Source organism: Rousettus aegyptiacus, unplaced genomic scaffold (genome assembly GCF_014176215.1).
Source record: "Rousettus aegyptiacus isolate mRouAeg1 unplaced genomic scaffold, mRouAeg1.p scaffold_m13_p_4, whole genome shotgun sequence".
NCBI lineage: Eukaryota > Metazoa > Chordata > Mammalia > Chiroptera > Pteropodidae > Rousettus > Rousettus aegyptiacus.
Window position 1 is genome coordinate 60777585 of NW_023416307.1, and position 14653 is coordinate 60792237.

The following is a 14653-nucleotide window of genomic DNA, read 5'->3' on the forward strand; positions in this document are numbered from 1 at the left end:
TGGGCTCCTTTCTCTCCCCATCTTCTTATTCCTTTATTTTTGCAGACCTTAAACCAATGGGGGTTCCATCAGTGCAGCCATCCATCTGTTCATCCCTCTAGCTGCTCAACCCATCAATAATCCTTCCTTCATTCTGAATCTTTCCTTTTCTCTTCTTTGCTCATAACAACCCCCTTCTACTGAATGCTCACAATTCATGTACTTTATATGCAATATCTTGCTTCCTCTTTGCAACTACCTTAAGAAACTGGGGTCTCAGTTTGGTTTAGATAACTCGTCCAGGGGGTTATACACTGAGCAACTAACTGGTGAGGCCAGAGTTCAAACACAGGCTTGTTTGGTTCCAACCCCCACCCCTTATCCAGGATGCCACATAATTTCCAACCTGGAAGTGGCCCCAGAAATATTGCTCCCTTCTGGGACAACCATCTTTCTCCAGCACTGGGCCCTTTTTTTCTAATAAGACTCATTCCAGACCTCGGTCCTCTCAGGTGGGTCCCCCGACACTCCTCAGAGTCCTCTGTTCCTTCCTCTCTCAGGAAGAACATTGACCGGGATCCTCCTCCCATGGCATTTTTCCCTCTCCCAACTCCTGCTGGACCCTGAGACCCTAAATTGCCTCTTTTTGCTAGAGAGGGAAAGGCAGGTTATCTGAGTGATCTGGAAGGATCTCTGGCAATAGAACCAAACTGCCTCCAGTCCAGGCTCTTGACCTTAGGAAAGAGTAACGCACTGCAGAAGCAGCCGCAGCCCTTGTGCCCGGACTCTGACCTCTGGTCAGTTCCCTAGAATGTCCTGTCTCTAACTCATCTTGAGTGGGCACAGATGCCAGAGGCCTTGGGCTTTTGCATCACGCAGGAACATTTTGAATCAAAAGTGTTCTCTTGTGCCATCTTACTGCCTCCTAACAGTGCTCTGAGGAGATGGCCTGCAAGGACCGGGAAATAAAGGCACAGGTAATTTCCATGACCTCCTCTCAGTTACCTAACTAGTTGGTCATGTAATTATATCTTAAAACCCCAGTGTCCCCACCCTTAATCCAGAATATCCCAGCTTCAGGTGTTCCACGTTTGTTAAAGAAAAACAGGAAACCGAGGATAACTGCATGTCCTTTGTGACCAAATCTCCACCACTCTCCTCAGCCAGACGGGAAAGGTCTGCTTCGCGCTTCTGCAGGTAACTGCCTGTAGAATTCTTTCTGCTGGCTGTCATGTGAGTATTTGCCTGGGAGGTGCCATCTCCTGTCAGTTACCTGTCTGTCAAAGCTGCTACTGCCTTCCTTGGGGTATTTTTCTATACAAGCTGCCGCTTCTCCGGTCCAGTAAAAGTATCTGCTGGGCCAAACGCTTTCTCCCCCTCACTCCACCCAGAGGACAGAGGACCTGCTTGATCAGACTTGTAGACACCCGAGGAGCAAATGGATTCAGCTGGCATCTATAATGAAGCAGAAATTCAGACAGCCGATTCAGATAATGTCCCAAGGGTAAAAAAAGGTCAAGAGACAAGTTCTGAGATGAGACCCAAGATGGGGGTGGCTTTTAGCACTGCTTGCGAAGTCTGACACAAGCTGTGCCACAAAGCCTGGCTTCCTCATACTGCTGAGCCAGTCAAAACCTTCCAGCTGTGGTCGCAGGTTTCAGTTCTTGTCTTTTCAAGGTGAGTTCTGTAAAGACCCTCACCTGTTTACAGTTAGTTGCAAAAGAAACAGTCCCCCAGGGGGCTCTGCTTTGGCGGAGAGATTGGACTTTTTTTTTCCTTCAGAGTCTGAGTTTTGGAGGCAGCAGCACTACACTGAAATCTTGACCCTGCCATTTATCAGCTTTGTGACCAGAAGAAGTCACTACAATTATTTAAGCTTCAGTTCCCTTATCTGCGAAGAGGATCACATTGCCCATCTTCATAGGACTGCTGGGGGGACTGCAGAAATGACGCGTGTAGTGTTCAGCACAGGGCCGGGCACACAGTAGGTGCTCGCTAAATGGCAGCTATCATTCTCCACAGCAGAAGCAGGACGGCAGAAGCAGGTGGCGCTGCCTCTCTGGCACTGAATCCCCAATCTCCGCCTGCCCGCCAGGTCCACACGGCTGATTGCCTGAGTGACAGGGTGAGGACAATAATTCTTCCCTTCCGTGATGAAGGGTACCTGCTGCTCGTTTGTGTTCACCCTGTTGGCAGAGAGGCTTGCCACAATAACCCAAGTCTTCATTTGTAAATTCAGAGGAACAAAAATTAACTCCATCACAATACCGCCTTCAGCAACCTGTTCCATTCTTTTTATCCAAACTCAAGACCTTTGTGGTGTTTCAGTGACAGGGGATTGGTTGCCAACCTTGCTGTTCCCTTTGGGCAGGAGAGCTAAGCCCCAACCCCTCCTTTCTCCCATTGTCAAAGACCACCCAGTGAAGCTTGCTGGCAAGCTGCCACAGTCCAGACAGGCGAAAGCTGGGCCTAACTATCCAGCCTCTGTCCCCACAACAGAAGGCTATAGAACCAAAAGCACCTGACTTGTGGGGCTTCCACCTGGAGCCGACACGGCCTTCACGATGGCAGACCACCAATGGTGTCAAGGAAGGGTTGCAGGTGACCGCTTTGAAGGCCTGCACATTGGAAGAGCCATTAGAATCTAACGTGTGGGTATAACACAGCAGATTTTCCTGTAACTCGTTCACTACAAAACATCCATTCATAATGACAGAGGTAAATAGCCATGAATTTCCATCACTTTATGTGGTCTGACTTGCAAAAGAAGGCACTGTGCTGACTGATTGCATTATGAAATCCCTTTCACGAGGGCACAGATACGTAAAAAGGAAGAAGTACCATAATACCACTGTGGGATGGTCGTCATTAGACAGAAAGCAGAAAGAGAGTCAAGTGGGGGAGATGATTTGGGAAATAATTATAAGCAGCCTCTGCTTTCACAGAAAAGTAATAAACCCAGAACCTCCCAATTTTCCTCTCCAATTAACTGTGACCCATACCTAATAAACCTCCTGGGATTGTAATGTTAGGTAAGTTCAGACTAGTAAAGGCACTTAGCTGGGACTAATCTGGGAAAAGACTGGCAGAGCCAGGGAATGTGGGGGAGGGCTCGCCTCAAGAATGCAGTTCTAGCCCAGCCTGGGGGCCCTCCAAGGCCAGTCAGTTCCACAAGGCCTCCTCGTCTTACCTGCAGCTCGCATCCTGCATGACAGGTACCTCTCAGCAGCTAAGGAGGTTCCTGAGCAGCTAAGGAGGTTCCTGGGTCCCTGGAGAGCCCAGCAATTTCCCACTTGCTACTCTGGGAATGATTTCAGAGCCTAGCGAACCTATTCAGACAGTACAGCAAAGGGCAGGCACATGGAATTGAATTCAGGCATGTGTTTCTAGAATTCTTTGCTAAAATCTAACATAAATGAAAAAGAAAAAAAAATGACACAATTCTCCTTTTTGCCCTGAAAGCTATTCAGTAACTGGTTTTAGAAACTTGTCCAAGACTCACATTTCTGAGATTCTGTATTCGATGCAGAGATTCTAATTTTTAACTTTCCTAAAATTAAAAAAGAAAAAAGCTGCTCTAAACTTAAAATCTCCTGTCTCAAGAATACTTCAGCCTATCATCCACTGAGGAAAAGTAAATTTTGGAGGAAAAAATAACGAACACTATATATGGGCAGTACTGCCAGTCCCGTGTTTGCCTGTAAGGCTTAGCCTGAGATACTGACTCTCCTCCCTCAAGAAGCCTTTCCTGAGTGACCCAGTCCATGTACTTGGCGCACTGCTCTGCATTTCCCTTTCATTCAGTAACAAGACCCAGAACGGCCCTGAGCCCAAGTACACAACAGCCATTCAATAAAAGCTCGTGGAAAGGATGTAGACTCCAATCTACACATGTCGTCATCCTCATTTTGTCCAATGCTATCCAAAGTCACTGTAGAGGAGAAGAAACATTCCTTTGCTATACTTTCTGCTGCTCAGTTCCTTTTGCATTCTTTTTTATCCAACCCTACTTACCCTAGCCATGTTATGTTCTTTCCTGTTACTAACCAGGAGAACTAGTTGAGACTTTCCTCAACATTTTCTCTGGCAACCAAGTAAGGTCGACTGTGTATTATTGGCTCTGATCTCTTTCCTCTGATTTCCTCTTACTGCCCAATAATCCTGCCCCAAACATCAAAGGCCTTCTTTGAAGATAAGGCCAAATTCACCATTAGAAAAAGAGAAATTGTTTCTTAACTTTATTTCAGAAGATGGAACAACACAGAATCCCTCTGGGTTTTGTGAGATAAACACTGCCCCACACGTCAGATCGCAAAGCATTACCATAATACCACTGACAAAGACATAAACACAGGGTTTTCTTACAGCAGTCTTAGACTCCAAATCCCGTAACAAATGGTTTGTACCCAACATATTGAACAGAGTTTGCCTCAGGGAAGAGGGGGTTCACTTGGCCACCTCAGGGGAACGAGACCACCATAGACTCTAAGAGTACCTGAGCCAAACTAGAACCAATGTGTTTAGTCCAGATTCCACTCAAGCTGGAGAAAGGATGGGAAATGCTCTATCTTCAAGTGGCAACTCAAAACATGAAAAATGACTGGCCCGATGCACCAGAGATATTAGACTGTGGGCAGAAAACCTCACCTGCTTCTTCTACTTCATTGCTGCTACCCTCAGGTGGTGTGCATGTTGACAAGACTTCATGGGTCATGGGTTCCAGGAAGCTTATGCTGGGACTGAGGAAAAAGAGAAGTATCTCAACTTTTGAACAATCAAATAAACAAACACTTCTGAAGTATTTGCTTTTTATAAGGTGCATTGCTATAAAGGATAGTAATTCTTTATTAGTCCATTTTATAAATAAGAAAATAGAGAAAAAGCAATTTTTTCTAAGATCATAGGCTTCCTTAAATATCCATTTACCCGGCTCCTTTCTAGAAAGGAAATGAGAAAACAGATTAAGGACAATGATTACATTGAAAACAGTTCATTGATCTTACAAAGCCATTACCTGTGCATCCACTAGTACATTTTCATCAATATTCACAAAATATCTATCAAGAACACATTATTATCAGGACTCAATATAAAGTAATGTGGGTTTACAGCAAGAGTTTTGGGGGTGATAAGGCAGCAAGCAGAAATTAAGGGTCAACTACTAGATGTGTCAACCCTACTTACCCTGGCCATATTATGTTCTTACCTGTTACTAACCAGAACTAGTTGAGAGTTTCAGAAGGCTCCCTACTAAGGAACGATTATCATAAGGTGTGAGAGAACCCCTAGGAGAGGTCTAAAAAACTTGGATTGTGCATTTATACTGTTCTTAAGATGAGTGGCGACTTGTTTGTGGGACTAATGGAGGATGGGTGGGGTGTGAAAGGTAGCCAGTGGAGAATCTAGCCATGTGTCAGCAACAGTTGTCAAGGGCATGACCAAGCAAGGTGGTAGCAGGAATGGAAAAGATGGTGTAAATGGTGGAATAATAAAAGGAAGGGCAGAAGACTGGAGGAGCTTGGGGAGGGAGTCTAAATCAGTGGCAGTGGAGATGCAGGGATCCATTCACTCAGTGATTCGAGCCAGTGAGCATGGAGTCCACAGGCAGAGCCAGGGCTCCAAACCCAAGGTTCCTAATCCTCCGGGCAGTGCCACTTACAATGGATCCTTTACGCCTTACTTCCTGCATCTCTCTTCTCCTTCTCTACCCATCACCATGAGGGCTCCACGGGAGGCCAAAGCCCTATTTAGGAAGGCTTTTTGTAAACATGGATTTCTAGATTAAAAACAACACCCTCTTCATCCCATCCCCAAACCCCCCAAATTTGATTCAGCCTCATAAATGATGGAAATATTTCTTGTGAAGGCTCCATGTGTGAGTACTCTTAGGATTTAGGTTGTTCCTACAATCAGCAAATTGGTTGGACGTATCTGTTCTCTGAGAGTCTTTGGTCAAACACAGAGATGCTTCAGGGCTGTCAGACTACAAAAGAATCTATACTCTTATCAAAACTATGTGAAAAATATGTATACACATGGATGAAGAAAAACAAATTGTATTACAATATGAGATTGTGGGTAATTTTCAAAAACATTTCTTTATTATTAGTAGATGCCTGTGGAATAGATAAAAATTGGGAGGGGATGTAGTTTGAAGAACCACCCTTTGACTAAGAAAGCTTGTTCTCATTTGACAAGAGAGCTCCCTGCCCAAGGTCTGAGGTGCTGTAAATGCCGATTTGAAGTATGGCCATGAGAAAAAGTAAAGTAAATAGATTTTTAAAATATAACAAATCGCTTTCTTTCTTTTCCCTCTCCAATCTCTATTTTCTTCCCTCTTATTTTCCCAGATAGCAAGGAGTTTTGGAGTTTGAAGGAAAGAAAGCGAATTCCAAATGTGTATCTTTCGGTGCCAGGTTAATATTTCCTTATTCAGAGGCCAAAAAGTACTGGATATGAATTATCTGTCATACTTGGTTCTTTTTCAGTTTCTTCCCACTTGTTTGAAAGACACTGAGAGAAAAACCCTTATTCATTAACCATATCAACCCAGACCCCCTAGAGTCCTATGAAATACACTGACCACCAGGCTCACTTCTCGCCCTTATTACTTAAAGCCTGGGGGTTCCTGGAGAAGCTAAGTGAATTTACTTCATGAGTAGATCTCCTACTCCTTCTTAGGGCATGGAAACTGTGAATAAGTTGCTGAAGAGAGCTGGGAGCCCAAATACTGGAAAGAGAAATTCAAAGAAAGGGAAATCTCTGGACCCATTTAGAAGATGGAAAGGAACATAAATCACCCTCTTATCACAGGTTAGCTAACCCATCAACAGCTAAGCAGAATCCTCTCTGCCCACCCTCCACCTCCCCAGATGTGGTCAAGGAACCAACCATCCTGGCCTCTATCAACTTCCTCTCCCAAGTAAAGCCAATTCCTGTGGCTTGGGCAAATTCTGAAAAAAATGTCTCTTGCAATGTTACTCTTTTGAGATCTCTTGAAAGAGGATAAAAGGGACAGCATCTGATGTCTCAATCCTTAAATTTCATAGGTGTAGACAGCCTCCAGCCTCCTGAAGGGCCAAACTCTGAGAAATAGTTGGGGGCGGACAGGGTCAGCAAAGTGGCACAACGAGGCAACTCTTACTTCTCTCGTTTTTACCTCTTTCCATAAACTCACTCCAAAGACTCATCTGGCAGGAAAATCATAACTCCACTGCCGTTTCCACCCTGCCTCTGTCCCACTGACCCCAAGGTGCTTCGAGATTACCATGGGAACCTTCCGGGTTCCAATTATGAGACCATTAAAAAGCGGCAATTATAAGACCTCAGAAATGTTCCTGGGAAACCTGTTACACACCTCAGAATGGCCAAGCTCTTGCCTCAGATTCACTTCACATTCAGAAAACAGGTCACCCAGATGTATGGCCGCCCCAGGCCCCATCTCAGTCCAACAAGACGGTGTTTTAATACTGTGCGTGCTAACCTCAAGAAAATGGAGATTGATTTATTGGCTGTAACCAGAGGGATGAAAAACCATCACAGAACTGGGCTGCTTGTTTAGGGCCTAGTCGTGGAATAAATCAGAAATGTATGTGCTTTGAAGAATTTTGAAAATTGCATTCATTCAATGGCCGATGTTTGCAAAGTCCTGGGCAACAAAGAACTAGGTGACAAATGTGAGCTGGAGTACAGGGCACCTGAAGGTGGCACGAGGGCCCGGCAATGAAAATATACTTTTCATTCAGTCCACTCGAAGAGGTAACTCAGGGTCAAAAACTTATTGGAACCCACTTGAACAAGCTGAGAAGGGACGGGGAGGGGCAGAACACCCCACCACACCCAGAAAGTGCCTGCTTAGGACTGCGGGTGTGCGGTTTGGGTATTCTTAGCTCTACTGCCACATCTCTGGAGAGACACAACAACGGTTCAAGTAACCCTGCCGCCGCCATCCCTACCCCCAAAACAAAACTAAATAAAAGGAACCCCCAGGGCTCCTTAAACTCTTCCAGGTCTGCCTGCCCCCACTCCTCAAAATTCTCCCCTCACCTGGAAGAGCAAACTAACATACTGCGCATCCTGAAAGTTTAGCATGCTCTTCAAAAATCGAGCAGAAAACTCTTCCTGAGTTCTTTGCCCCTCCACACCTAACCCTTCCCACTTGTTCAGAGGTTTATTTCCCCACCTTCTCACAGTTACACAAACAAAAACCCAAGAGCACAACCCCAGGGGCACGCTGCGCGGGTCAACTAACACACTCTCTCTCTCTCTCTCTCTCTCTCTCTCTCTCTCTCTCTCTCTCACACACACACACACACACACACACACACACACACACCCGTCCCTCCTCCCACCCTCTCTCCCTCTCTCCCTTCCCCCATCTTACCGCTACCCCAACCTCAGACACCTCTGGACACCCCACTTCAGCCTCTTCCTTTCCACCCCTCCACCTAGGGATGCTCCTTTGGGGCTGTTTCGCTCCGGGTCCGTTTGTTCACTCATGTTACGATATTTTCCTTCTTAAACAGCAATACCACATACCCTCACCGGCGAAGAGACCCAAGGAGTGCTGGGTGGTTCTGCGTATTTGTCGACCCCTACGTGGGCTTTTCTCCACGGCCTGGCGCACGGAGCCAGAGCACTGGTGTCAACCTTCGGGAGAAGTTTGGGAAGCTGTCCCTGCGCTTCTTCCATCCCAGAAGCTTCCGGGAACCACGGTTCAGACCGCACCCTCAAGGAAAGGGATGCGGCGTCCCCGGCACCCCGCTGCCCGCCGCGCCCCAACACCTCGGTCCCCGCGCTGGCGCGCCCCGCCTCGGCCGCAGCCCCCGCGGGAGCTGTTGGCTGAGCGCTCCGATCCGCTCCCGCCGCCCGCGCGTCCCCATCAGCCACCAGCCGGCGCTTCCTCGGCATCGCTGGCCTGAGGCCGCCTCCAACCGCCACCCCTCCCCAAACCAACAAACAAACACAACTTTTTATGAAAAGATAACAAACTTCAGCGACGTGACTCACCTCTGGTGCAGCTGGCTCCTGGGAGGGAAGAGCCGGGGCCCGGGGCCAGCGTGGTGGGCGCGGAGAGAGCCACACGGCACTGCGCCTCAAGGACACACAACCCGCACAGTGACACCCAGGGACACACACAACGGGAGAGGGGCCGCAGCGGGAGCAACAAAGGAGCCTAGACCAAGAAGTTGCCGGTCGGGGAGGGAGGGCGCGTGCAGGCGCGCGTGGCTGCAGCCGGCGTGTGTGCGTGTGTGCGTGTGTGCGTGTGTGTGTGTGTGTGTGCGCGCGTGTGTGCCCGAGTGCGCGCGTGCGTGCCTGAGCGCGCGCGGGGGCTGACACCCGCGGGCTGGGGCTCAGGGTCCCCGCGGCAGGAAGCGGGGACTGCGGTGGTGGCGGCAGCAGCAGCAGGACGAGGCAGAGGACGCCGCGCCCAGCGCACCCGGTCCCTCCATATGGAAGAAGCTTTTTTGGATGACTGAACTCGCAAACAATTCCTTCTTTTGCTTCTCCTGCCTAGGAACCTCCCATTACCGCGCGAGGCGGAGAAGGAGGGGGCAGAGGAGGCGGGAGGCGGGGGAGGAGCAAAATGGAGCAAAGAAAAAGTCTTGGAAAGGAAGCTGGGGAAAAAAAAAAAAAAAGTCTCCCAAACTCAAGTTTTTCTCCTAACACTCATTTTTTTTTCTTTCGCTCTCCCCCAACTTCTCTTTCTTCCCCATACCAAAAGCAATGTCCTCTGTCTTTCTCCTGCACCCACGGGCTCTCCTTCAGCTTCACCTCGGAGCCTTGCTCTCATAGACTATCCTCTCTCCCAGTCTTTCCGCCGTAAGCTTTTTCTGATCACCCCAAACCCAATAATCTCTTTTATTCTGCAAACAAACTATTGAATAAATAAACCATTAACAGCAAACTTTGTTTTTAAACGTGCCCCCTCCAAAGAAAAAGTGGGGGAAATGGCTGTCAAGAAAATGATAAGGAAACCAGCCTTGGGGAAGCCCCAACACCACGTCCCAGGACCCACCAGGGAGGAAGGGTTTTTCTCTTTCTCTGTTGACAGCGCTCTGCCCTGACCTCCAGTCATCATCCCAGGACAGAGGAGTGAGGAGGATGGGGGCAGGGCCGGGAGGGAGGGCAAAGGAGGGATAGTGGCCACAGAGAAAAGTTGGTCACCTACATATGTGCATGTGTGTGTGTTACCCTCCACTTTTAGTGTTGGGCAGACAACATTCAGAACAGAAGTTCTCAAACTTGAGCTGCATCGGAACACCCTGGAGGCTTATTAAAACACAGATTGCTGGGCCTTACTCCAAGAGTTTCTGATTCAGTAGGACCTGGAGTGGGCCGGGGTGGGGTTTTCATTTCTAATAAGTTCCCAGGTGATGTTGCTGCTGCTGGTCCAGGGCCACATTTTAAAAACCACTTTTCTACAGCATCGAGAAGTCAAACATACGCTGAGTTAGTCGCAAGGTCCCGTTCTTATTCTTTAGGGATGAAACATAGATTGTGAAGGGTCATTCAGTTTATTTCCTTATGTAGGCACCAAGGAAACTAAGGCGCAGAAGGGTTAAGCCATTTGTTCAAAGTGAACCAGAGTTTGTGCCAAAGCGGGAAGGAAGGTGTCCTGGGAGTTAGTCAGGCAGGCTGAGACAGGGGCAAATGAAGTTGCTGCCTCCTCTCTGTGGCAGGATAGCTGCACTGGGAATCAGGAAGCCACTGTGTGACTTCGAGAGTCACCTAACCTTTCTAGGCCTCAATTTTGCTTTCTTTGTCTTCTTATTATAAAAATATTTATGCTGAATATGGTTTTATTCAAATGAATCAAAAGATGTTTAAAAGGGCAACATACACATATTTTCTTCAATATGTTACACTGTTTTATTTCCCTTCATGCATTGCATAACTTAGGCAGGTGCCAGTTTCTTTACTGATTTACTTTCAGCGCTGGTACCTGAATTCTTGGGCACGTCTCTGTGGCAAATGGATAGAGGGGATGATCCATTTTCAACAAGGTGAGAAAACCTATGAACTCCCCTTTGAACTGTATATCTTTATCCTTTCACTTTCTTCTCTAATACCCTCTCTCCCCACTTTCCTTCTCTTTTATTCTCCAACGTCCCTCCCCAACATGCTTCAAGACATATCTTTGTCCCCATGTAATGACCATTTTAGCTTCTACCTTCTTATGGTCCTCCTTCTGAGGCGCAATGCAGAACTACAGGTTTGGGGACCACTCTGGGTATAGAATTCTTAATTCCCCAAGGGAATGGGTCAATCAGTCTTTCACTGCAGTGAAAAAAACACCCCTCTCCTCAGAGTCCCAAGAAGGTGATCCGGCTCTCTGCTTTTCAAAGATGACTCCAAGTACCATACCCACTGGAGATGTGGGATTTAAATGAAACAAGATGCATCAAGTTCTGATATTGATTTTTCAATAATCATATATATACTATTCACTGTTCAAATGCTCAAAGATGTCCCTTACCCCTTCACATTGTCTTCTTCCTGGGATTTTTTTTCAGGACTCTCCATTCTCTCTCTGGCCTTTGGATCTCACCCTGGCCTCTGAGTCAAAAAGTCAGAGCGCAGCAGAAAACAAAGATCACAGTCTTTATCTACATTCTTTGGCCAGGAGAAAGACCCATGGCCTTGTACTTCCCTCCATCCTAGGCTATTCACAAGGCTGCTAGTCTTTCCCATAGATCAGAGGTCCCCAATCCCCAGGCCATGGACCAGGAATCAGCCCTTGGCCTGTTAGGAACCAGGCTGCGCGGCAGGAGGTGAACGGCAGGCAAGGGAACAAAGATTCATCTGTATTTTCAGTCCCTCCCCAGTGCTAGCATCACTGCCTCATCTCCACCTCAGATTATCAAGCTTTAGATTCTCATAGGAAGACCGGTCCCTGGTGCCAAAAAAGTTAACAACCGCTGCCATACAGTTTAGACAAAATGCAGATCACAGTACTTAACTGAGAGGGTTTAATTCTGCTGCAGCATCAAGCATACTCTTGGTACCTCAGATGTGTTTATTGTTTTTATGGCTCATTGTATTAACATAATTGTGTTTATTATTATTACTCCTGTAAGAAAGTTGTATCTCTGAACTCTCCCCCTTTGCCTGGGAGCAAGTTCCTTGTTTAATTTTCCCCTCCCCTCTCTGTTAGCTTCCTTATCCTAACCCTCCCCACCCCACTCTAGCCCCCGGCCATCTCCAATAGTTAGATAGTCTGGGCTTGTTGGAGTATGCTTTCAGCTACTCTCCACTGTTGTTCATGGTGATTTCCCTCTGGTATTTTGCTCTTTGGGATGCTTTCTGGGCCTCCATCGAGAAGGAAGCATTCAGTACAGAAGTGATCACCACATTTATTACGTTTGGGGGGCGGGCAGAGACTGTGTAGGTCTATATAAGTCATCACATTGTTAAGGCTGTGCAGAGTGAACTGGACGGAATATCAGTGAGTGACAGTGACTTCAAGAAAGGGGTGTTCTCTCCTCAATGCACTGCGGACACTCTTCCTGTATCATGTAGAGAGGAAACTAGGTTGTGAATGATATCTGGAGAGGACTGCACTGAGGAAATTGCTAAGATGTAGATAGATAAAGAGAATAATTTTCCCAGTTTTGATATAAATCTATTTTTCTGATTATAAAAATAATGTTCACTGAAAAAATTAAGAAAATGTGGAAATGCACAAAGGGGAAAATCACCTTAAACCCACTACTGAGGGATGACTCGGTTAACAAAAATATTTTTCTAGTCATTTTTCTCTCTCATTTTTGTTTCTCATTGATATAAATACATACTTTGTCTACACTGAGTATATGAGTCTAATTGATCAGAATTGGAAGATGTTTAAAAGGGCAACGTAAATGGATACCTTTATTCAATATTTTGTACCTTTTTTTTCTTATGCATTTGGTAATTTAGGCAGGAGCCAATTTCTTCATTGATTTATCTCGTACTTACATATTTTGCAAAATTATGTCCAGTATATACAAATTGTTATTTTACTTCGTAAATTTAACACTCTAATGTGATTATTTTCTATCACGATCAGGCACTGCAGTTGACTAAACATCTTTTCATAAATCTTTATTTATAATTCTGATTATTTCCTAAGGGTGAATTCCTATGAGTAGGAGTTTTGGATCAATGGATGTAACATTTTAAAGGCTTTAGATTGGTATCGCAAAATTGTCCTCTAGTGGCTCCAACGTACATTTTCATCTCTTGGAGCTCAATAACAATGAAATCAAGCACAAGGCCCCAAGTGGAGACTTGTCTGAGTTACCCAGCTTGGATGATTGCACTGACCAGATAAAGAAAACAACTGCAATAGTCACTCAGTACGGACAATGCTCAAGTGGGAAGAGTTAAACAATAATTGCTAACTATGAGAACTCTATTATATTTATGATCTTATTTACCCTTTCCAACAACACTTTGAGAAATAAGCTAATGTTTATTGAGCTCCTATCTCTCATATCTTTGTGTTGGATTCTGTGTGTACATTCAATCTTGAATTCCCACAACAACCCTTTGCTGTAGGTTTGGTTATCTCCATTTTACAGATACAGAAAATTTAGTAACTTGCCTACGATGCCCAATTAGTGATGGTACTAATTGCAAAACCGGGGGTTTTTCCAGTCCAACTCACTGTTTCCCTGAAACTGTTTCATGAGTTACAGACTACTTGGTAGAGTAAGAAAAGCATATTTGGAAGATGCTTGAATTTTGTTGAGCCATTAAGCAATTTTTTGGGTGCTTCTAAATGACTTGTTTTAAAGGGTGTCCAAGTATGTTCAAAGAGCTAAAGGAACTTACTAATTGCAATTACTAGAAGAGTCCAAGGACTGTATAACCTTAAGAGAATGCAGTTTTGATATATCAGTTAATATTAAAATTCACAGTACTAACAATAATTAGTAAATTGACTTTTGTATTCATTCCTATTCGCAAAACTAATGTTTAGAGAAAGACTTTTTTTAAAAAAATCTTGATCAGAGGTACTAGAAATGAAATATTTGTGAATCTAACTTCTTAGTCTCAAATTCTACTTCAAATGTATGACACTTTTATTAAGGCAATATCTCAATACATTTTTAAAATAAATGCAAAAATTAATTCATTAATTTATTATTTGAAAACTTAGTTCTCATTTGCTCTTTGTTGGGCCATTAACTAGATATTCGAGTGGGCCTACCTTTCCATGCTGGGCATCACAAGGGCTACCGGAGGAGGAATGTGCACAGTTGCTTCAAAATATTTGATGGCTGAATGAGGAATGATGAATGAAAGTATAAGATTGACCTCTGCAACAATTAGTAAACAATGCAAGACAGCATATAATTAAACCCTAAATTGCATGGTTCAGGCAGAATTACAGGTGAGCCTGGTAGAATGCCATCTACTCTCCATACAAGTTAAGCTGGCTAGGACTGACTTCTCTAGCCCAGCACTGCCAACTGCATGTGTTCTGTTGACTTTAAGAGATGAGTCTCAAGGCTACCTATCGAGAAGGGTACCCCAGGGGAGGATGACATTAAAAACTGAGGTTGTGGAATCAAGATAAATCCGGGTTGGTTTGGATCCAGTCTTGTCCAAAGCTGTCTGAACTTGGATACTCTAAATTCGTTTCTTCACCTGTGAAAATTAGAAATAATATATATGAAGTCTCTCA

The 14653-nt window shown here is 45.3% G+C and overlaps 1 protein-coding gene across 6 annotated transcripts in view; it reads right to left on the bottom strand.

The window, feature by feature from the left end:
- BOC (BOC cell adhesion associated, oncogene regulated) overlaps positions 1–9475 on the bottom strand; it is a 70535-nt gene extending 61060 nt beyond the window's left edge. The window contains exons 1-3 of one of the 6 annotated variants that reach the window (XM_016150683.2): positions 8989–9473; positions 4627–4718; positions 1253–1434 (exon numbers count right to left, since the gene is read on the bottom strand). The gene's annotated coding sequence lies outside the window, so the exon portion shown is untranslated. Of the gene's footprint in view, positions 1–1252; positions 4719–8517; positions 8724–8988 lie in introns of those variants that run through there. The other 5 variants (XM_016150687.2, XM_016150680.2, XM_016150681.2 and 2 more) reach the window with 5 other exon arrangements.
- Between the last annotated feature and the right edge of the window lie 5178 nt (positions 9476–14653).